At 36.2% G+C, this 24844-nt stretch overlaps 1 protein-coding gene and 1 pseudogene across 1 annotated transcript in view; both read left to right on the forward strand.

The window, feature by feature from the left end:
* Window positions 1-3689: 3689 nt before the first annotated feature.
* Window positions 3690-24844, forward strand: part of LOC137619721 (uncharacterized) — a 260492-nt gene continuing 239337 nt past the window's right edge. The window contains exon 1 of the mRNA XM_068350014.1: window positions 3690-3835. The gene's annotated coding sequence lies outside the window, so the exon portion shown is untranslated. The remainder of the gene's footprint in view (window positions 3836-24844) is intronic.
* LOC137620088 (uncharacterized) lies at window positions 8093-9190 on the forward strand (annotated as a pseudogene).

Genomic DNA, 24844 nt, shown 5'->3' on the forward strand with positions numbered 1-24844 from the left:
GTAATTCTATTTAAATAGAAAAGTAGACAATGAAGTATAACGTAAAGTCATTCTAGACTCAGGGCAAAGGTGAAAATATCGTGACAAGTGTCATATCGATGACATTTACATCTTTGTTAACAACAGAAGTTCCTTAGCGATATCATTGTCCTAATTGAATTGCAAAGTAATGGGTAGTAGAATAGTTTACATTCCTCAAACATTTTCAGGACATGAATATCTTTTTTATATATACTTGGAGAAATTCAACTTTGTTAACATTTATAAAATTAATGCGAGGACAGATTATGAAAGAGATATAGTTACTCGAGAACTACTTGGTCATGATTGCCGAAATTGAATTTAGGTAGTTGGCTTCAATAATTCCAGTACACTGATGTCTCCTTAGCTTACCATGAAGTTTACCAGAATTAATGAAGCTAACTGTACAAAGAATTTCTGTCTCAACATGGCACAGCAGTAGTGCAGTGTATGGAGAAAGAACGAGGTTGCCTAGTCAAAGAAAAAGAGAGAGAGATCAGTAAAAGAAATAAATGAAATCTTGATTATGGGTAATCTAAACGGACATGTTGGTAGAAATAATTAGGACGGAGTAATCAGTTCTTTTGGCTTCAGTGAGCAGAAGTTGGAAGGCGAAATGCTAGTAGATTTTTGTGTTAGAAAAAAATCTAGCAAAGATCAATATTTACTCTAACACGACGAATCACATATGTATACAAGGTACAAATATAATAATATGACTATTTATGACCAAAAATTTCAGATTAACTAATTTTTTAAATAAAGGACTTAGATTAGGTTATCCATGTTCGTATTTCTATTCCCGTTATTTGAATGATTAAGTCACATTTTAGTTCAGGATAGTCATACCTGATAAATATATCAAAGTAAGTTTATCTGAATAACCTAGGGGTGGTGAGTTGGCGAGAGTGCTCAGTATTCATTCGCAGTGCTTCGAAAGTACAGATCCTCATTTTAACTTTAATTCAATGGATCCCTTCTCCCATCCATTGACATTCTCTTCCTGTTAACACTAACAGCCACCTTGCACATTGGTGACCCTGTAGTAACTCATACACCCAAACCAGTCTTCTTCTTCTCATGATTATTATTATTATTATTATTATTATTATAAAGTCTGAATATATGTTTGCGGGGTCAGCTACAGATATGGGAGAATTTACATAGTAAGGTAGTGTTATGACCTAGGAAGGATGGAGCCTGAAACAAACAGCAAAATTGCCAAATATAATAAAGGTAAGTTCTATGCACATGTAATGGGGAAATTTTGTCCTTTTAGTTTTTTTCTTTCAGAAATTGATTCATCATCCGCCTCTATCTTTAGAATTATCCATGTTCTTAGTAACAGGCCTATTGATTATAAAAAATCATTTAAAGAATTTATTTCATCAACGAATGTATGTAACAGTATTGCTATTCTATTTTTATGTTTTTCGCTTACTATATCGGATATAGAATGAGAAAAACATAAAAAGAGAATGGCAATACTGTTACGTTCAATTTAGACTTTGGCCTTATATGGAGATAGAGGAAATAAACTATCAGATGAAGAGGCTAAAGAAGAATTAGTAAAATTTTGGAAAACAGTCTACAATACGCATGAAAATAGAATAAAAGATCTGGAATGAGGAGAAGGAGAGTGAATACCTGGATAATTTGCGAAGAGAAAACGACATTATAGTAAATGAGTATAGTATACCCGAACATCTAAGGGAGCATTATGATGCTGTACTAAATGTCAAAGGAGTAATTAAACCCATGCCTGCCGCTGAAATGAATAAAGGTAAATTAGAAAAATGCCTAAAACGCCTAAAGAAAGGTAAAGCAGCTGGGCCAGATGGACTGAAGCTATGATGATAAGTGATATATGTAAGAATACACTAATGAACTGCTACAAAGAGGAATTAGCCAGTAAAGAAAAACCCAAAAGCTGGAAAGAATCCAGAACAAAAATGTTAAAAAAGAAAAACAAACCAACAGCAAAGGAATTGAGACCAACAACACTCAAAAATGTATCATATAAAATATACATGGCTTTTGTCAAGGATGAAATAGAAGGACACATAAAAGGTAATAATGCAATAGAGGATAGTCAAGCGGGATTTACAGGAGGAAGGATTGAGGATATATTCATCTTACAGTACATGGTCGAAGAAACTTTCAAAAATAAGAAAAAACTCATAGTTGCCTCTTTAGATTTAAAAAAAAAAAAAAAGCTTTCGATTCCATAAAAAGGGAAGCACTGATAGAAACATTAAAGCAATATAAAGTACATAATAGTATAATTAACTCTATAGCTGAAGTATATGTGGGAGAGACTACTACGTTAGACATAGGGGAAAGAGTAGAAAAAAATTGAGCGTAAGTAGTGGAATAAAGCAAGGTTGTACTGGCCCTACAACATTATTCAAATTAATTATTTATCAGATTATAAAACAAGTAGAAAAGGATGGTAATAGTTTTTAAAATGACATTATAAAGCTATTAGTATTATTTTTTGCTGATGATATACTAGTGCTTGCTGAGAGTATAGATGATGCTGAATTGAACATAAGGAAAGTGATAGATATAGGAAAGCAGAAAGCAGTGTTGTTTAGACATAGAGACAAAAGCAGCGTACTTATATATAATATGAAGGAGAAACCAGATAACATAAAGGGAATAAGAGTAGTAAGCAAAATTAAATACCTAGGTATCAAGGTTGATGGAATTAGGAACATGTTCAAAACACAGAAAAGTGAAATGATAGTTAAGGCGCAAAAGGTAGCTAATCTGACATATTCAATCATAGAAAAAGTTGCAATAAAATACTGATAGGGAAAACATACTGGAAAAGTGTAGCGCTACCTTCTATATTATATGGAACAAATGTAATTAACTTAACAGAAACTGAAATAGAAAAGTTGCAGGGAATAGAGATTGGAGTGTATAGAAGGATGTTAGGGGTGTAAAGAATACAGTAATTGTAGCCTTGAGAGGGGATGTAGGAGCATCTGCTATGAAAACAAGGGTAATGGATGGAAAGCTGAGGTACCTTAATGGCATTTATAAGGGAGAGAAGTACTTACTAACAGCAATAGTCAATGATGTGGAAGAAAAAGAGAGGAAGTAGTGGATGCATGTGAAGAAGTATGCTGAAGAATGTGGGATGGCGATGAGAGAAGTCAAGAGATGTACGAAAGAGGACATAAAGAAGAGAACAAGAGAATGGGACACAAGCAAATGGAAGAGTGAAATGGAGTGCAAGGAGAGTCTAGTTCTGTATAAAAACTGGAAAAGTGGAATAAAGGAGGAGGAAGTATATGACAACACATTTTCGTCAATTTTATTATTCAGAGCAAGGACAAACACATTAGGCTTGAATATATAAAAAAAAGAAGACGAAAAAAAACCAGACACCAAGATGGAAATATAAATTGTGTATTCTGTGATGTAGAAGAAAATGCTAACCACTTCATGTTATATTGTCCACAGTTTAGTGATATACGAATAAAAGCAATTGAGCTCCAACAACCATACGAAGAAGATAATGCACAAACAGTTGGAAAATTACTTTTTTGGGAAGAAAATATTGAAAACAAGAAAAGTGTACTACAACAAATGTGGATGAAAAGAGAAAAACTAGTGAAAATAAGGAACACACAAAACTAAAAGACACAGAGGCGCCGTTGCAAAGGCAAAGCCTCAACCTGAATCTGATGTGACATGTGATCCTTACCTTACTCGATGTTACTTGTGATCGTGATTCCCTTCCTTTAATGATATGTGATTTTGCGGTCGCTAGAGAAGACATTAAACGTATCCCTTTTCAATGGTAAGACTTAAAGTTAGAAGATTATTATAAGAGTAGGAAATATTACAATATAGATAGAGAGGAAAAAGAGATCAGAATGGATACAGTGAGGCGTCGGTATGAAGACCCTATTTATTCCTCGAGTATTACATATGCTTTTCTTTTTAGAAAAAGGATGATGTGAACGTGTTAGTTACATTACGACCTCCTTGTTTTCCTGAAAACCATATCAACTGTACGAAAAATAATGGTTTCTTATATATTTATATTTATTTTCAATGCCAGGAGGGTTTCACGAAGTAGCCAACGTGTATGACACCTCGACTCCCCCTCCCCCTCTCTCCCTCTCTCCCATCATATTCCAAGGGAAATTCCATTGTTTACCTTACTAGATTAGGCTTTACAATTATTCTGAAGGCCCAGCAGATTTTTTTCTTAACAAATGAAGTTATGTTTTCTTTGGAAAATATATTAGGCTCTAAAAATTATTTAAAAAATATAAAAGTTAACCTATGCCCTCCTATACCCTACCTAACCCAGGCACAGTGGCCATCGTAACCTTCTATAGCCTAACCTAGACTTGCATATAAAAACATGAGTAGGGTATTTTTTAGAGATGTTTGAATTAGCCTAGCCTATGTTATATTACATTAAAGGGCATATTAGCCTAATTTAACTCACTTAGTTTGGTAAGATTTCCTTTGCCTCCTAAACCTTAAAGGTAACCTACTCTATTTTCACATATATTATTTGTTCTATAGAAAAATTGAAAACTATTGTTTATATCATTGTAAAATAATTAAGTAGAAGTGTCCTGCTGTAATTTTTGTTTGGTAAATTTACAGTTTCATCCATTATGGGGAAACTGGAATAAAAATATATTTGTTGCATCAGAAATAGTGTAGTTCCAACGAATTTAACGTTTATTTTGACAGCAAACCATCCGATTTGGAGATTTACTAAGTTATTCTAGAATGCAGAAAGACCCTACTTCATCCCAACAATTATGGGGGACACCAGGTGGGAACCGGGGTTTGGGGTGGGGGGGGGCGTCAAATGATATTTGCAATAAATGAATACTTATCCTTCCACCACCCCTCCCCCTATACCCCTATCTAGCCCTACCGGGGGGTGGGGGGGCTCCGCCCCCTCTGCGACCCCCCCCTTAAGGCCACAGTGATTTTCAGGGCACTACTGAACCTAATAAACCCACCTAACCTAGCCTAGGGGCTCTGTACCCCTACCTAGGGGCCCTGTACCCCTACCTAGGCCTACCGGGGGGGGGGGGCTCCGCCCCCCCCTGCGACCCCCCCTTAAGGCCACAGTGAATTTTGGGACACTACCGAACCTAATACAACCACCTAACCTAGGGCCCTGTACCCCTACCTAGGCCTACCCCTGCGAGGCCACCCCCCCTTACAGCCACTACCTAACACATCCATCAAACCAAATCCAAAGGGATGGTACTGCTGCATACATCGTTATACTATCACCATTATAATATACTCTATAAATTAATGAAGCTTACCTTAAACTGTTGGTTCATCAAGATGTGTTGCTGCTTTGAGGAAAACGTGAAGCCGTTGGGAAGGTTCCTTGACATGCAGGCCAATTTTGATTTTGTAAAATTAAATTGTCTCTCTGGCACAAATCCACTAGGTTTTCAATAATCCCCGAATAACTTACAACAAATTCATTGCAAGTTAGGAAACAGTCAGGACAAGAAGATGGAATTTCAACTTCTTGTGCAACATGAGATGACGTGCTTGCTACTGCCTCCATTTCTAAGAACGAAATGAAATGCATGGGAAAGATGTATTGTGGCGCTGTTGTATTGTCGCGCTGTGATTGGCCAAACATGTATGACGTCATAGTGGATAGGCGCTGTGATTGGCCAAACGTGTAAGACTTTATAGTGGACTAGTTTGTCTGCGGATTATAGTGGTTACAGGGCTCATTTAAGCAAATACAAGACACAGTCAACAATAACAACAGACTTAGAAAAAATCTGGGAGTAAGACATGAGTAGCGTGAGTTTGATCGTCGATATATAAAGAACTAGGCATTTGCGACAAATAACATTTTACAGAAATACTACAAAAGACTTGCTTTACTCGGGAAATATATTATTATAATAGATTTCCCATAATGGATGAAACTGTAAATTTTCCTTTTGTTTTTGTGAAACTGAAATATAAAATGGATTTTGACGTAGGAAAAATCTATTTTTGGGTTCGAGCCATGTCGTCCTGATGGGAGTTCCTTCCGGCAGCTTCGTAAGGTATAATATTTCTGCGAGTGATATCACAAGAGAACTACGGTCAGGTATCTTAAGGTTTTAACCCCCGGAGCGACTATCGTAAGATGGCGTGTATAATCAGGGACGTATCTGTAGATAACCATAGATATTTGCACCCTTAATAGACTTAACCCGGTCTAGGAAACTAGGGGGAAGGATAGGTGAGGAGCCGTTACACATCCTCTCCCCTCATGGTACCACCGTACATCACTGATGACACCATTCCTTTCTTCTCAGCGGTTTACTTTGTACAAAGTTTTTTCGAGGGCGCTTATTTCAGCTTTTTGGAGTTTTTCCATGCATGATGGCTTCCTCTTCGTCGTGTAAGTTTAGTTCCATCATCTTTTACAGTCTGAATTAGCCTTCACTGTCTTAGATCTCCTCGGCGAGTGGTTATTTAGCTTTTTTAGGCGACGAGAGAGCTATGCGTTCCGTGCCCAGCTAGCCATTGGGCGATATGTCGCTTACTCGACCGCCCTCTTACTTCGTGTTCATTTAGTCCTATTTCACTAGTATCACGTTAGCTAACCTTATTTTTAGCATTACGATGCCTTGGGCTCTGTTTTGTGGATACATTTACCATGCATTAATGTATTTTATGTTTTAGTGTGTCAGTCCTGGCTAGTCTAGCTTAGAGAGTGGTAAAGTTTTAGTTGGAAACAGGCTTGCTGATGGCAATCAGGACTTTATTACTGGACTCGTTGGCAGCGGCCATTTTACCCTTAGAAGGTTCTTACCTCGGTTATTCTAATTTACTGAGCCCTTATACCCACCTTGTCTTCGATCCCCCGGTTTTTCGACCTATTAGGCTTAGCCTAGCCTGCATCGGCAAATCCGTTGGTCCGCCATGTTGCATTCACTCGTGATCTCTCATGCTAGGACTGCGCAGTCCATTGGAACTCTCCCTTTACGAAAAGTGATCTCAACTTGTCGGTGTGCTGACTTACCGGGACTGCCGATACCTCCTAGCCTCTGAGATTTCTCGATCGACCTGTGGCATTCGTTATCTAATCCGTTGGGCTGCCATGTTTTTATCTTTGTCATTGTAAAGATCTTCCAGAGGTAGGCATTATTATTTGAAGAATAAAAAAAAAATAACTGTAAAAATTACAGGGAACTAGTCTGGGAGATTAAATAATGGAAGTGAACAACCCCTTAAGCTGAATAAAGAAAATTATGGAACCATTCTCTCTCTTTCACCCTAGGAATGGGACCATACTGTGTTTATCGGGATAGTCTATGACACGAGAACTTAGAAAGTAAGGTTGAATGATACAGTTCATATGCCATGGAAGCCAGCAGGTAGGACGCATCGTTCCACTACCTTCTCCGGTTCTCCTGTGCCATCCACGCATGAACAATGAAATCTTTTTATGTCGAATGAAAATTTATGTTGGGGAAAAAGTCACAATCTCCGTTGACATGTTGGTGCTATTGACTCCATTTACTCATGAAACCTAAATATTGTAGGTCACACTTATGATTTTTGTATATTTTTATAGAAATTTTGTTTGAACTGTATCATCCTATGTATAATGTATACTTAGCATGTAATTTTGAATATGTCTTATATCATTTACATATTTGGGGATTACTTTGTTTAAATTATTTTTGTTAGATTACTGTATCATAATGGCCAGTGCTTTGGATGACTTGTTCACATAACTAACACAGTTAGAAAACAAAGTTAGACAAGTAGTAATGGAAGCAGAATCTTACACACAGTCCTATCAGGGAGTTTGGTCAAAGGTAGGGAATTTAACACAGCAGGCTCAAAATATGGACAATGCAACACCTTATACAAACACTTAATGACACTCGACCCTCAGTAGTGTCTGCGCTACATACTCCACACAACCCATACAACCCTTTCTCAGATACACATCAAGACAATACCAGGGACACTACCATACAGTTCCCCAAACCCACCATGTACAAACACACAAAGCACATCTGCGCTCATGAGTACAGTACCCCTAATGCATAAAAGGGCCTGGCCAACAACACACAACCCTGCAATTCCAACACCACCCCCTACACCATCCCCCACCCCCATCCCTAATCCACCACCAGCCTACCCTCCTCAACTTCCTGTTAATCAGACAAACCCTTTCATTATGCAGTAAGTAATCAGATTGTCATATCCAATCCTTTTATTGGATCTTTCAGTAAAGCTAATTTATTCCTTTATTCAAATATTACTCCTGTAGCAGTTCCTCATGATATACCTGTTTTAAGACCAAAAGATGTATCTCTCCTCAAACTTGCAGAGCTTAAGGGTGTAGTTGCCGACAATAGGTTGAATACTTTCTTTAGGCAAGTAGAGTCATGCACAAGCTCGGATGATAAGAGGATAGAAGTTGTAATGGCTAGGGGTGAATGGGATATAGCTACTTTCTTAACTGCTGAGATACAAAAGAATGGTAATCTGTCTTGGAGTGAGATTAAAAGGCTCATAAAATAACATTTTATAGGTGCAGCAACTCATTTACAGGCATGACAAGAGATAACTGCCATGACTTATTATTTTGATGAACCTCCTAGTTCTTTTATGAATAAATCGCTGTGTAAAATTTCAGCTTTAACAATGAAGTTCCCCAATGATCCAATTCCAACATCAGATAAGTTCTTTAAGACGAAGGCTTAAATTCACAAGCTCAAGCTAAATTAGTTGATTTCTTGGCAGACCTTATACCTTTAAAGAATTTCATGGCATATGCAGAAGAAGGTTATAGGGCTCAGGGCACAAATATTAGTAATAACAACAAAGACTTGCCCATTTCAGGTGCTGGAAATTCCAAGTCACCAATCTCAGTAACAAGTACCCCTGAGGTAGGAACTCCATGTAATGAAACAAAAAAATTGATAAAATTAGACAAATTAAACAAGAAAATTGATTGTCCAATAAGAGACAAATTAATATTAGAAAATAACGTGCTTTTAGCAAAGTAGCCACCCATAATCTGTCTGATTGTCCTTATAATCCACCCAAGGGAGTATGCTTAGATTGTCAACCAAATGTTAGGGGAAGTCATGTAGGATGTCCAGGACAATTAGGTGGAGATAGTTCACTATGACTAGAAGGTCATGCCAGATCTCCAAGTATAAGTTTGATGGTTAATGAATGCAGATAGGAGCTTTAGTTGATATAGCTAGTTGTGCCAGTATAGTCAAGAAATCCTTTGTGGACAATTTAGGTTTGAAGCCTGCTAAGATGAGAAATTTATCACAGTTAACGGGAGTTAGACAGTTGTACCGGTATTGGGATCAGTTTATCTGGGTGTTAATGTTGGCCGTAGAGTTGTTACTCATTTATTTTATATTGTGCCAGACTTTTGGGTGCAGATTTACTTGGGATAGCCTGTTTACCATGGGATCTTAAGAAAGGTATCCTAGTTTTGGATAATGTTACGTATCGTGTGCGTGTTCTTGAAATGAGACCTTCCACAAGAATTAGGAATCTCAAGATAGTCCAACCCTCAAATCCCAATGTAGATGAGATTAGGTTAAAGAAAAAGATTATTCTACCTCCTTCCCCAGTACGGATGTATGCAGTTAACTTTAATGAAGATGTGGATACAGTACTTGTATTTGAATCAGGAGTGAAACATAGTGGTTCTATGAGTGCTTTGTGCCTTAAAGTCAATAACAATAAGGAAGTTTTTATACCCCTAGTAGATAGTACAAAGGGTATAGTTAAGTTAAAGATAGGAACATTGATAGGTACTTATAAAAAGATTGATGAAAGGGACCTCAGTTCAGAATCTCCCATATATAGAAAGGTTGAGATTAAGAATGAGCTTATCCCTGAAAGCATGCGTGTTGCACCAGGACAAGGATGCACTTGAGGGGAGAAATTAGTAAATTTATTTGCACGAGAAGATTGGTCACATTTGGATGATGAACAACAGGCCCAGTTGAAGAAGATTGTAATGGAAAATCATCAAATTTTTATATTAGAAAATGAGTTAGGAAAATTTCAGGAAGTTCAAGGGCAAATTAATGTTAGTGATCCACAGCCAGTTAGGACCCCTATATGTAAATATCCTGAGAAGTCTAAACAACTTATTGGTTATATGTTAGAGGATATGGGGGCCAAAGATATGATTGAGCCATCCACAGCTACTCGGCTAAGTCCTGTAGTTTTAGTTAGGAAACCTGATAACTCTCAAAGAATGTCCTTGATTATTGGAAAGTTAACACTCACCTCCAAACTGATATTCATCCTTTACCTAGATAAGAAGAGTTAGTTGAGTCAGCATCCAGGAATCAATGTGACTCCCTTTTGGGTTGAGTTGTAGTCCAGCCATATTTTCATGAGTAATAGGAAATATCTTAGCTCCCTTAATAAAGAAAGGCTGGGTCAAGAATTATTTAGGCGATATAGTCGTCTGGGCCCCTAGTTTGGAAAAATGAATTAGGAGATTAAGAGAGTTGTTCAAACTGTTGGGGGAAAAGGGCGTGAAGCTCAAGAAGAGGTCAAATTTCTTGGCAATATCATATCTAGGGATGGATGCAAACCTTGTACAGACAACATAAGTGCAATCAGAGATATGAAAGCTCTCACTAATGTAAAAGAAACTAGAAGATTTTTAGGTTTGTGTGGGTTTTACAGGAAGCACATGCACAATTTTGCTAAAATTGCTGTCCCCTTGTCTAATCTTTTAAGAATGAAGGAACCATTTAGTTGGACACCAGAATGTCAGTCTAGTTTTGAGTAGCTAAAACAGATTTTGATGACAGCTCCAGTACTGGTAAAAGCAGAAATGACAATGCCTTTTCAGTTATTCACAGATGCTAGTCTATATCATGTAGGGGCAGTACTGATGCAGGAGAGTAATGGTCTTTTGAAACTTGTTGGATACTTTTCAAAGAAATTGAAACCTGTTGAACAGAGGTTTTCAACTCCTGATAGAGAAGCTTTGGCCATAGTCTTGGCCTGTAGACAGTTTCATGATTTTCTTTTGAGTACCATGTTTACAGTTCAGAGAGATCATCAGCCTCTTGTGTCAGTCTTCAAAAGAATGACAAAAGTCTCCTAGGATGAAAAGATGGGTTATTGAAATGCAAGATTATCGCTTTAAAGTTGTGTATAGGCCAGGAAAGCAGAATGAGGTTGCTGATCAGTTAAGTAGGCCAGTTAGAGTAATTTTCCACAATAATCAAGATAATTATGTTGTGTTAAGTAAGGAAGAATTTAGAAATAAACGGTAAGGGAAGCCCGATGGGGTGACTTGATTGCTTACTTAGGAGGAAAATTACCTAGAAAGAGGTTCCCAGAGCTTTAATTCATCAGTTCATGCTGTATGAGGGTTTGTTATACCTAAGTGCTGATAAGCAAGATGATAGTATTCAGTTAATACTTGTGGTGCCTCAAGAGCTTAGAAAAGCAGCTTTAAAATTTGGACATGAGTCTGATGCAAGTCATTTAGGTAGAAGAAAAATTATTGATGCTTTGGAGACACTTCTATTGGCCCTCACTTACATCTGATGTAGTTGAATATGCTAAAGAATGCATTACATGTCAAGCTCATAAAGAGAGAGTGTCCTTACAGCACAATATCTATGAACAACCTCCAGTACATAAACACTTGGAATGTATCAGTATTGATTTGACAGACATGGTGTCTGGTGCAGATGGGTACAGGTATGTTCTTACCATCATTGATCACTATTCACGCTATGTGAAGTTTTACCCACTGAGGAACAAGATGACAGATGTTGTCAGTAAAGACTTTGAATAAGTATTTAAATGACTTTGGCGTTCCAAGGTGTGTAATTCTTGACAAATGTGCTGAATTAACCTCACAACAGTTTAGAGATCTTTGTAGAGTACACAACATAAATACTGGTTTCATCACACTATACCATCCTGAAGCTATCAGTATTTCTGAAAGGATGCACAGGACCATGAAAACTTTGTTGAATCACATGTGTCAGGGTCATCCATATCAATGGCCAAAATATTTAGGAGAGACACAGAAGACGCTTAATTGTGTTATACATGCCACCATGGGTGAACAGCCTCACTGTGTATTATTTAGCCGTAGGCCCTTTAGGCAAATTCTCGGTGAAGTGCATTCAATGGATGATGTGGTGACGGACACTTATCTCGCTCAAGCCCATGAATTAATTCAAAAGACACATGCTGAAATGGCAAGAACATTTGTCAATATTGCTAATAGAAAAAAAAAAGTGAAGAAAAATGTGGAACTAAAGTCCCCAGTGTGGGTAAAGAATGAGACCCAGTTCCCAAGTACAAGCAGAAAATTAAATGTGAAATGGCTTGGACCATATAAAGTGATAGAAAGTGTTCGCTAAGGGTCTACATATGTGATACGAAGTGTTTTTCAATGACTACTCGAACATGCTGCTGATAAACTCAAACCATTCTATGGTGATGAACAGTACTTATTGTACCTCCTTCCCATCTCATAGAAGAAATATAGACTGTTAGTAAATTTTGCTGAGAGGAAAGACTACTATATCCACTCAGTATGATTGTGAAGCAAATGTGTTCTTATTCATTTATGATACTGTACTTATATATAATTATATATATATAATATATATATATATATATGCATACATATATATATATATATATATATATATATATATATATACATATATATATATATATATATATATATATATATACATACATATATATATATATATATATATATATATATATAGATTTACAATGTATAAATATATATATATATTTATATATATATGTATATATTATTATTATTATTATTATTATTATTATTATTACTAGCCAAGCTACAACCCTAGTTGGAAAAGCAAAATGTTATATGCCCAAGGGCTCCAATAGGGAAAAATAGCTCATTGAGGAAAGGAAATAAGGAAATAAATAAATGATGAGAATAAATTAACAATAAATCATTCTAAAAACAGTAACAACGTCAAAACATATGTCCTATATAAACTATTAACAACGTCAAAAACAGATATGTCATATATAAATTATGAAAAGACTCATGTCAGCCTGGTCAACATGAAAACATTTGCTCCAACTTTGAACTTTTGAAGTTCTACTGATTCAACTACCCGATTAGGAAGATCATTCCACAACTTGGTAACAGCTGTAATAAAACTTCTAGAATACTGTGTAGTATTGAGCCTCATGATGGAGAAGGCCTGGTTATTAGAATTAGCTGCCTGCCTAGTATTACGAACAGGATAGAATTGTCCGGGGAGATCTGAATGTAAAGGATGGTCAGAGTTATGAAATATCTTATGCAACCTGCATAATGAACTAATTGAACGACGTTGCCAAAGATTAATATCTAGATCAGGAATAAGAAATTTAATAGACCGCAAGTTTCTGTCCAACAAATTAAGATGAGAATCAGCAGCTGATGACCAGACAGGAGAACAATACTCAAAACAAGATAGAATTCAAGAATTAAAACACTTCTTCAGAGTAGATTGATCCCCGAAAATCTTGAAAGACTTTCTCAATAAGCCAATTTTTTGAGCAATTGAAGAAGACCCAGACCTAATGTGTTTCTCAAAAGTAAATTTGCTGTCGAGAATCACGCCTAAAATTTTAAAAGTCATATAAATTTAAAGAAACGCTATCAATACTGAGATCTGGATGTTGAGGAGCCACCGTCCTTGACCTACTTGCAATCATACTTTGAGTTTTGTTAGGATTCAATTTCATACCCCATAATTTGCACCATGCACTAATTTTAGCTAAATCTCTATTAAGGCATTCATCAACCCAAGATCTACATTCAGGGGATGGAATTGATGCAAAGAGAGTAGCATCATCTGCATATGCAACAAGTATATATAATATATATATATATATATATATATATATATATACATATATATGTGTATTCCCATATACACATATAGATATGTATATATACATATACATATATATATATATATATATATATATATATATATATATATATATATATATATATATATGCCAGATTATCTGCCAAGAGATATGCAGGGTTTTGGCAATCAATGGGGATCAAATCTTCTTTGCCATGCATGTTAATCTAGAATTCTTTCGGCATACAACGGATCACGAGGAATAGGCCTGTTTAAGGGGGTGTTAGCAGTGGCTTGCTAGTGTCATTGCCCAGGAAAACGCGAGTTGCTAAGTGCAGATCTGTCGTTGTGTGTTGCTTTGCTGGGGGCTTGTAAGTCTGGAGGCATGGAGTAAATTTTACCACAATGTGACACAGACACTGGAGATTGTCGGAGGAGGTTGCAGACGAAAAAGATTCGGCAGAGACGACCAACGGGTTACCATACACCATTTCAACTGCCGAGACATCCAGGGCATCTTTAGGATTGGTCCTCAGTTCCAGGAAAGCTGGGTAACCCAGTTGGGGACCTTACAGCGGGACATCAAAGCTGCTTTGAGTGTGCGATGAAAACTTTCAACTATTCCACAGGCATGGAATCAATCTTTAGCATCCTTAGTAATACCATGCTAAATAAACTTTGTTTCCAGTAGTTGTGCAGTAGATCGGCGTGAGAGATGTGTAAGGATATGAATGAAATCAAACAGCAGTCAGCGCATATGAGCAGGTATCCTCGGTCTAGGTCTACCAGTACTGACGTCACAGAGGGGGTTACCAGTGTTGACATCACAGAGGAGGGGCCCGTGTGAGTTTTGGAGGGGTACATCTTCTCAGAGGAGAGATGTGCAGAATGTGCTAAATGCTTGGTACTCTAGATCTTTTCATTGGGCTTCTGGCAAGGCGTTTGATTGCTCACAGAGAATCAACTTAGCATTGATTCCCCTGACTAGTACAGCTTTGCTGATCATGACGATATGGACACCCTTTCACCACATTAAAGAATCATCACTCAGACAAGTGTATATATATATATATATATATATATATATATATATATATATATATATATATATATATATATATATATATATATATGATAAATTTTGCACATTTAGACGTGTTTTTCATATTCAAATAAGCCATATATATTTTTGATACATTAATGTTTGGATTCTCTTAACGACCTTGGGATCAGAGCCCCAGGCAAAATCACACAAAGATAGGAGCTTGTGACTGGCCGGGAATCGAACCCTGGTCCGGGAAGCTTGTATAGACAGTGACTACCACTTGGCCACAAAGAAAGATAAAAAGTCAATGACAATTCTTCTGTACTTATCTCTGTCGAATTCAGGTGTTTTGTACTTAGAATTGAAATCAACCCATCTTCACCATCGTAGCTAATTGGTAGTTTGTTACTTGGCATTCGATTAATGATAAATTTTGCACATTTAATGTATCAAAAATATATAAGGCTTATTTGAATATGAAAAACATGTCTTAAATGTGCAAGATTTATCATTAATTAAATGCCAAGTAACAAACTACCAATTAGCTACGATGGTTAAGATGGGTTGATTTCAATTCTAAGTACAAAAACACCTGAATTCGACAGGTATAAGTACAGCAGAATTGTCATTGACTTTTTATCTTTCTTCGTGGCCAAGTGGTAGTCACTGTCTATACAAGCTTGCCGGACCAGGGTTCGATTCCCGGCCGGTCACAAGCTCTTGTCTGTGTGATTTTGCCTGGGGCTCTGATCCCGAGGTCGTTAGGAGAATCCAAACAATGTATCAAAAATTTATATGGCTTATTTGAATATATATATATATATATATATATATATACATAAATTTACATATATATATATATATATATATATATATATATATATATATATATATATATATATATATATATATATATTCTCACAAAGCTGGTCTAGTTTAGAGTAAATACAGTAGTTTATTCATGATGTATTTATATATTTCATTTGTGCATTGAAGAGAGGTTAGCCAGCTCTTAAGATGAGTCCCACTAGTGTAGATTTAAGTTTATTATGTAAATTACATAAGACTATCGTCGTTAATTTCATTGTGTTTTTCATTCAAGTCAGTCTATGTAAATTTACTTTATTTTTAAGAATTTACTTTTTATTTTCATGTATTTGGTTACAAAGTCTTACCTAATCTATTTGAGTGTTATGTGATTCGTGCGAGATTTGAACAAGGGCTTATTTAATGTTCTTTTATATTTTTATGAGGTATTGCCTCACGTTTGAGAGGAAATAAGCAATTCTTATTTTGTGCCATGTGCTTTGGAATATTCGTGAAAATTCTAGTGCTAGGATGTTATCCTTTTTATATTTCCGAGAACGGTGGGTGGATGGAGGGTTGCTGTAGAGCGGGGTTAGTTCTCCTGTTTGATACGTGATAGTTGGAAACTCTGGCGTCGCTGTTAGGCCAACCCCCTTCGCTTCCCAGATCTTTTGGAATCTTCTTGAAGTAGTTAAGTTTCATATAAAGGCGACCCCAGGGTTGCATAGACCAGAGAGAGAATTGCAGCCTTAAGTCAGCCATCTCCCCCTCTATCTCATACACATCCAAATATATTGTTTTAACCCTGGATAGGTACGCTCCTCGGACACCCCTTTAAGGGTATACTCGGTCGCGCGCGACCCCGACGCAAAATAAAAATTCTTGAAAAATCTGATTTTGCAGTAACCTCCTTTTTTTTTTTTGCCAAAAAAAGTTCAATGAATGCTTAAAACTACTGTAAAGATAAATACTACTCATCTGCAGAAAAACTATTTATTATAAATATTTTTAAAAAATAAGTAGAAAAATAAAAAGACCTTACATAAAAATTCACAAAAAAAAAATTTATACATATATACACAAATCCTTTTAGGAATTGATTCTTGAATGCTTAGGACACATCTTGATGTATTTTGGATGAAGTCGGACCCATGGAGGTGAAGATCTGAAATGAGAAAAAAGGGTAACTTTTTTTGGCAAAAAAATTTGTCCAAATTTCATGAATTTTTTTGGGTACCCAAATGAAATAGGAAGTGGCTAATTTTTTTAGGGAATAAACATATGTTATCCTAAAATAGAAATATGTAAAAAAATCTTAATTATTTTGTAAATTACATTTATATCAGGGGCCATATCTAAAGGTCATTTTTTGAGTACTTAGAAATTTCGTAAAATATACATATATTTAATATATAATATGATATTTATGCAGGTAAAAATATACCAAAATATCACAAATTCTATAGGGAACAAGAATATATATAGATAGGGCAACTTACGCTTCGGATATGTCCACAAAATGGCCGCCAACCACACTGACTCAGACTCCCTAATCTGCCACATGAAATGTAGGAAGGGTATGTCAATTTCAAGGTGTTATTTACTAATCTAATTATTCTTGGATATGCATAAAAATTGTATGGTGGATTGCTGGATGATTGTCGATTATTTTACGACTATAAAATTAGAATTCTGACCCCAAAAAAAATTTTTGAAGGGAAATAAAATCGAAAAAAAAAAATGTAAAACAATATAATAGTTTAGCTAAAAAAATTTGATGATATTCAATCAAAAAAGAAGTAAACAAAATTTTCCGACAAATAAACATATAAATGAATCATTACTCTGTGATAGTTCCTTAGTACGTAGTAATTTTGAAAGAAATGAGAAAAAACGAAAAAGTGGCAATCGCAGGAAAATCGAACACATACCTATATATACGCCATATCTGGCTAAAAATAAAGATAGGCATGGGTAACCAGATCATCCAGAAACACTTTCCAACACTATAAAAATATAAGTTTTGCGACACTACTTGCCAATTCCTTACGGTAACATGACTAAGCAAAAAAATGCAAAACAAATAAAAAGGGGCACTCGCGGAAAAATGGCCAACATTCTAATATACGGCATTTCAAAAAAAAAAAAATTTCAGCCACGTGCTAGGCGAACCATCAAGGCACATTTTCCGACAAATAAACATCTAAATGAATCATTACTCTGTGATAGTTCCTTAGTACGTAGTAATTTTGAAAGAAATGGGAAAAAAACGAAAAAATGGCAATCACAGGAAAATCAAACACATACCTATATATACGCCATATCTGGCTAAAAAAAAAGATAGGCATGGGTAGCCAGATCATCTAGAAACACTTTCCAACACTATAAAAATACAAGTTTTGCGACACTACTTGCCAATTCCTTACGGTAACATGACTAAGCAAAAAAATGCAAAACAAATAAAAAGGGGCACTCGCGGAAAAAATGGCCAACATTCTAATATACGGCATTTCAGAAAAAAAAAAATTTCAGCCACGAGCTAGGCAAACCATCAAGGCACATTTTCCGACAAATAAACATCTAAATGAATCATTACTCTGTGATAGTTCCTTAGTACGTAGTAATTTTGAAAGAAATGGGAAAAAACGAAAAAATGGCAATCACAGGAAAATCGAACACACCTGTCTGTCTGTCTGTATAGATTGCCTTACCTTGTGTAAGACCCGGGCTCTTGCCTGTGGGCAGCCCGGAATAACACACCTATATATACGCCATATCTGGCTAAAAAAAAAAAGATAGGCATGGGTAGCCAGATCATCTAGAAACACTTTCCAACACTATAAAAATATAAGTTTTGTGACACTACTTGCCAATTCCTTACGGTAACATGACTAAGCAAAAAAATGCAAAACAAATAAAAAGGGGCACTCGCGGAAAAATGGCCAACATTCTAATATACGGCATCTCAGATAAAAAAAAAAGACATGCACGTGTTAGCCAAACCATCAAGGCACACTTTCTAACAAATAAACATGAAAAAAGATCAATAATATACGGCAATTCCTTACTACGTAGTAAATTTTTACAAATATTGAAAAAAAACAGAAATTGGCATCCGCAGGAAAATACCCCACATACCAATATCTACGGCGTATCTGACAAAAACAAAGTCACGCATGGGTAGCCAGATCATCTAGACACACTTTCCAACACTAAAAAAGCAAAAGTTTTGCGACACTATTTGGCAATTTCTTACGGAAAAATGACTTGGCCAAAAAATGAAAAAAAAATGAAAAAGGGGCACTCGCGGTAAAATGGTCCTCGTGGTGATGAATGACATTTCAACTAAAAAAAAAATCATGCACATGGTAGCCAAACAATCCACCAAGACTTTCCACAACTGATAACCTCTACAAGTTGCACCATTCTACGACAATTTCATAATACGTAATAACTTTGATAATTATGCAAATTACCTTAGAAGGGTAAACTTGGTCGCGGTCGACCCCGACGCGTCTCAGAAATCTGGGAAGGAGTACAGCTACAGCGATGCACATCTGGACACTACTAGAGCGTGTAGGCGAGACACCTACTGCAGGTCGATCACCCACATATTCAGTCACGGGGGTGAGTCACGTGAGAAAAACCTCTTTTGTTTTGACGCTCGGGGTCGCGGACGACCCACCGTACCGTTCCAGGGTTAAAAGTGTTTAGTGACATCAAAGTTTAGGTGTTCCAGGTTTTGTAATCACAGTGAGTATTTATAAAAATTCTCTTAGAGTTTTTGTAAATGGCCCTGTAGTTTGGTGAAAGGTAGTTGTATCGTGATCTGGTTTTCTATTTTCATTAAGTATCAAACTTGAATACTGTATTCAGATTTAATTTCAAGTGAAACAAGTGATAGTATAATTTTTGTAAGTATTATTTCTTTTGTCTTATTCTAAGGTTTATTCACATTTAATATTTCAAGTCAAGTGACTATGTACTTTTCAGACCATAACATTTTTGTCTTAATGTAATTTTTGTTCTGACATAATATTTTCAAGTGATTTATTTGTTTTGATTTAAATTCTTTCAAAGTGCTGTAATCTATATAGAATATATTTATTTTTGTAGAGTGCATTATTCCAATCACCAGTGTTTAAATTAGTATTCGCTCGTATCCCCGTTAAAGAATCATAGTAAAAGGTGGCTTTAAATTTGACTTGAGAAAAATTACCCAGTTTAGTATTGATTGTACTTAAGAGACCTTTGGATATTCAGGGTTTTTATATATTGCTGTCTGGGAGTTATTTAACTGTCTCAGAGCTCGGGTATCAATATTTTCAAGTGTAAGAGATTTAATGTAAAAATGGAGAGGTGAGTTTGGAACTCGAGAGGTTGTATAGCTTGCCAGTCGTAATATATATGATATTTTATGTTTGGTTCCTAGACACAGGACCATTGTATGATATATTTTTCGTGCCCAGACCTGGGAGTCATCTTAATATATATACTGTATATATATATATATATATATATATATATATATATATATATATATATATATATATATATATATATGTATGTATATATAGTATATATATGTGTATGTATATATATATATATATATATATATATATATATATATATATATATATATATATATATATATACATACATACATACATATATACATACATATTCATCTACCAAGGCACTTCCCCCAATTTTGGGGGGTAGCCATCATCAACAAAATGAAACAAAACAAAAAGGGGACCTCTACTCTCTACGTTCCTCCCAGCCTGACAAGGGACTCAACCGAGTTCAGCTGGTACTGCTAGGATGCCACAGCCCGCCCTCCCCCGTTATCCACCACAGATGAAGCTTCATAATGCTGAATCCCCTACTGCTGCTACCTCCGCGGTCATCTAAGGCACCGGAGGAAGCAGCAGGGCCTACCGGAACTGCGTCACAATTGCTCGCCATTCATTCCTATTTCTAGCACGCTCTCTTGCCTCTCACATCTATCCTCCTATCACCCAGAGCTTTCTTCACTCCATTCATCCACCCAAACCTTGTTCTTCCTCTTGTACTTCTCCCATCAACTCTTGCATTCATCACCTTCTTTAGCAGACAGCCATTTTCCATTCTCTCAACATGGCCAAACCACCTCAACAATTCATATCCACTCTAGCTGCTAACTCATTTCTTACACCCGTTCTCACCCTCACCACTTCGTTCCTAACCCTATCTACTCGAGATACACCAGCCATACTCCTTAGACACTTCATCTCAAACACATTCAATTTCTGTCTCTCCATCACTTTCATTCCCCACAACTCCGATCCATACATCACAGTTGGTACAATCACTTTCTCATATAGAACTCTCTCTACATTCATGCCCAACCCTCTATTTTTTACTACTCCCTTAACTGCCCTCATCACTTTGCTACCTTCATTCACTCTCTGACGTACATCTGCTTCCACTCCACCATTTGCTGCAACAACAGACCCCAAGTACTTAAACTGATCCACCTCTTCAAGTAACTCTCCATTCAACATGACATTCAACCTTGCACCACCCTCCCTTCTCGTACATCTCATAACCTTACTCTTACCCACATTAACTCTCAACTTCCTTCTCTCACACACCCTTCCAAATTCTCTCACTAGTCGGTCATGCTTCTCTTCTGTGTCTGCAACCAGTACAGTATCATCCGCAAACAACAACTGATTTACCTCCCATTCATGGTCATTCACGTCTACCAGTTTTAATCCTCGTCCAAGCACCCGAGCATTCACCTCTCTCACCACTCCATCAACATACAAGTTAAACAACCACGGCGACATCACACATCCCTGTTTCAGCCCCACTCTCACCGGAAACCAATCACTCACTTCATTTCCTATTCTAACACATGCTTTACTACCTTTGTAGAAACTTTTCACTGCTTGCAACAACCTTCCATCAACTCCATATAACCTCATCACATTCCACATTGCTTCCCTATCAACTCTATCATACGCTTTCTCCAGATCCATAAACTCAACATACACCTTCTTACCTTTTGCTAAATATTTCTCGCATATCTGCCTAACTGTAAAAATCTGATTCATACAACCCCTACCTCTTCTAAAACCACCCTGTACTTCTAAGATTGCATTCTCTGTTTTATCCTTAATAATATTAATCATTACTCTACCATACACTTTTCCAACTACACTCAACAAACTAATACCTCTTGAATTACAACACTCATGCACATCTCCCTTACCCTTATATAGTGGTACAATACATGCACAAACCCAATCTTCTGGTACCATTGACAACACAAAACAGACATTAAACAATCTCACCAACCATTCAAGTACAGTCACACCCCCTTCCTTCAACATCTCAGCTCTCACACCATCCATACCAGATGCTTTTCCTACTCTCGTTTCATCTAGTGCTCTCCTCACTTCCTCTATTGTAATCCCTCTCTCATTTTCATCTCCCATCACCGGCACCTCAACACCTGCAACAGCAATTATATCTGCCTCCCTATTATCCTCAACATTCAGTAAACTTTCAAAATATTCTGCCCACCTTTTCCTTGCTTCCTCTCCTTTTAACAACCTTCCATTTCCATCTTTCACTGTCTCTTCAATTCTTGCGCCTGCCTCCTTACTCTCTTCACTTCTTTCCAAAACTACTTCTTATTCTCTTCATATGACTGACCCAATCCCTGACCCCACCTCAGGTCAGCTGCCCTCTTTGCCTCACGTACCTTGCGCTTTACTTCCACATTTTTCTCTCTATATTTTTCATACTTCTTTATACTATTATTCTGCAGCCATTCTTCAAAAGCCCTCTTTTTCTCTTCCACTTTTACCTTCACTCCTTCATTCCACCATTCACTGCCCTTCCTCATGCTGCCTCCAACAACCTTCTTGCCACACACATCACTTGCAATCCCAACAAAATTTTCTTTTACTAACTTCCACTCCTCCTCTAAATTACCAGTTTCTCTTACTCTCACTTCGTCATATGCCATTTTCAACCTTTCCTGATATTTACTTTTTACCCCCGGTTTTATTAGCTCTTCAACCCTCACTAGCTCCCTTTTACATCCACCTACTCTATTCCCCCACTCTTTTGCTACAACTAATTTTCTTTCCACCAAAAAATTATCAGACATACCGTTAGCCATACCCCTAAACACGTGCACGTCTTTCAATCTTCCAAACATTCTTTTAGTTATCAACACATAATCCATTAAAGCCCTTTCTACTACTCATCCATTTGCCTCTCTTACCCATGTATACTTGTTTTTATCTTTCTTTTTTAAAAATCTAGCACTTATTACCATCTCTTGTTCAACACACATATCTACCAGTCTCTCACCAGTCTCATTTTCACCTGGTACGCCATACTTCCCAATGACGACACCTTCTACCTCTCCAGCGCCCACTCTAGCATTTAAGTCACCCATGACAACTACATAATTCCTTCTACCCAGTCCTTCTAAACACCTAGTTAATTCATTCCAGAACTCATTCTGCTCTTCTTCACTTTTCTCACTACCTGGCCCATACGCACTGACAAACGCCCAACATTCCCCACCCAACCAAACCCTTACCCACATTAACCTAGTTGATATCTTCCATTCCACTACTTTACCTGTCATCCATTCACTCAGCAATAAAGCCACACCCTCTCTTGCTCTTCCCCTTTCAATCCCAGACACTCTACCAGACATTTCACCAAACTTCACTTCACCCTTTCCTTTCATCTTTGTCTCACACAAGGCCAATACATCCATCCTTCTACTCCTAAACATACTTCCAATCTCACATCTTTTACTCTATCGTACTACATCCACGCACATTCAAACACTCTCCCCCCAGCTCCATCTCTTTGTTGATGTCTCGCAGGATTTTATACAGGAGAGGAGGTTCCCAGCCCCCTCGTCCCATCCCTTTTAGTTGCCTCTTATAACACGCAGGGATAACGTTGGCGCTATTCTAATTGTTTTTATGCCCCACAGATATATACACATATATATATACACACATACGTACATGTATATACATATATATATACATATAATATATATATATATATATATATATATATATATATATATATATATCTATATATATATTATAAATATATATATATACACATATATATGTGTATATATATATATATATATATATATATATATATATATATATATATATATATTATATATAAACATATAAATACATGTTTCAAGGCCTGGACAGGAAAAGATACAGAATCACTTTGTTATGTTTTTATTTTATGCAGTGAGATCATTGGCCTTTTAAGATTACTACGACTTTTATGAAATGTTCCCAGATATTGGACTCTCCTATAAGTGACATGTTCTATGGCCTAAGGGTTTATGGGTGTTAGTATCTTTTCATCACAGTAGAAATATCCACAAATTTGGTAGATTCCGCTTATTCACCTTTCCTTACACAAAGAGATTCGGTGCCTCTCTAGGCATCATATGATTAATAGGGTACTCATCTGAGGGGATGCTCGCTATGTAAGTGTTGAAAATAATTTTATAATAAAGTGTGGAAATTTAATATATATATATATATATATATATATATATATATATATATATATATATGTGTGTGTGTGTGTGTGTGTGTGTGTATGTGTATGTGTGTATACACGTCAATAGGCGTAGATGACGATTTTATTTATATTATATAATATATATATATATATATATATATATAATATACATACATACATACATACATACGTACGTACATGCATACATACACACATTTTCTATATAGTAAATACTATATTTACTCTAATTCACTCACAACTGTATACGTATATTTAAATATACATGCTCCAGGCTAATATATATATATATATATATATATATATATATATATATATATATATATATATATATATATATATACACACACCTTTATGAATATATATTTGAATTGGAGAATTCATTTGTGAGTGAATTTGAATATATATAGTATAAATGTATGTATAATAATGTTAATACAATAAAATCCTAGCTATA

The sequence above is a fragment of the Palaemon carinicauda genome, chromosome 26, assembly GCF_036898095.1.
Source record: "Palaemon carinicauda isolate YSFRI2023 chromosome 26, ASM3689809v2, whole genome shotgun sequence".
Classification (NCBI taxonomy): domain Eukaryota; kingdom Metazoa; phylum Arthropoda; class Malacostraca; order Decapoda; family Palaemonidae; genus Palaemon; species Palaemon carinicauda.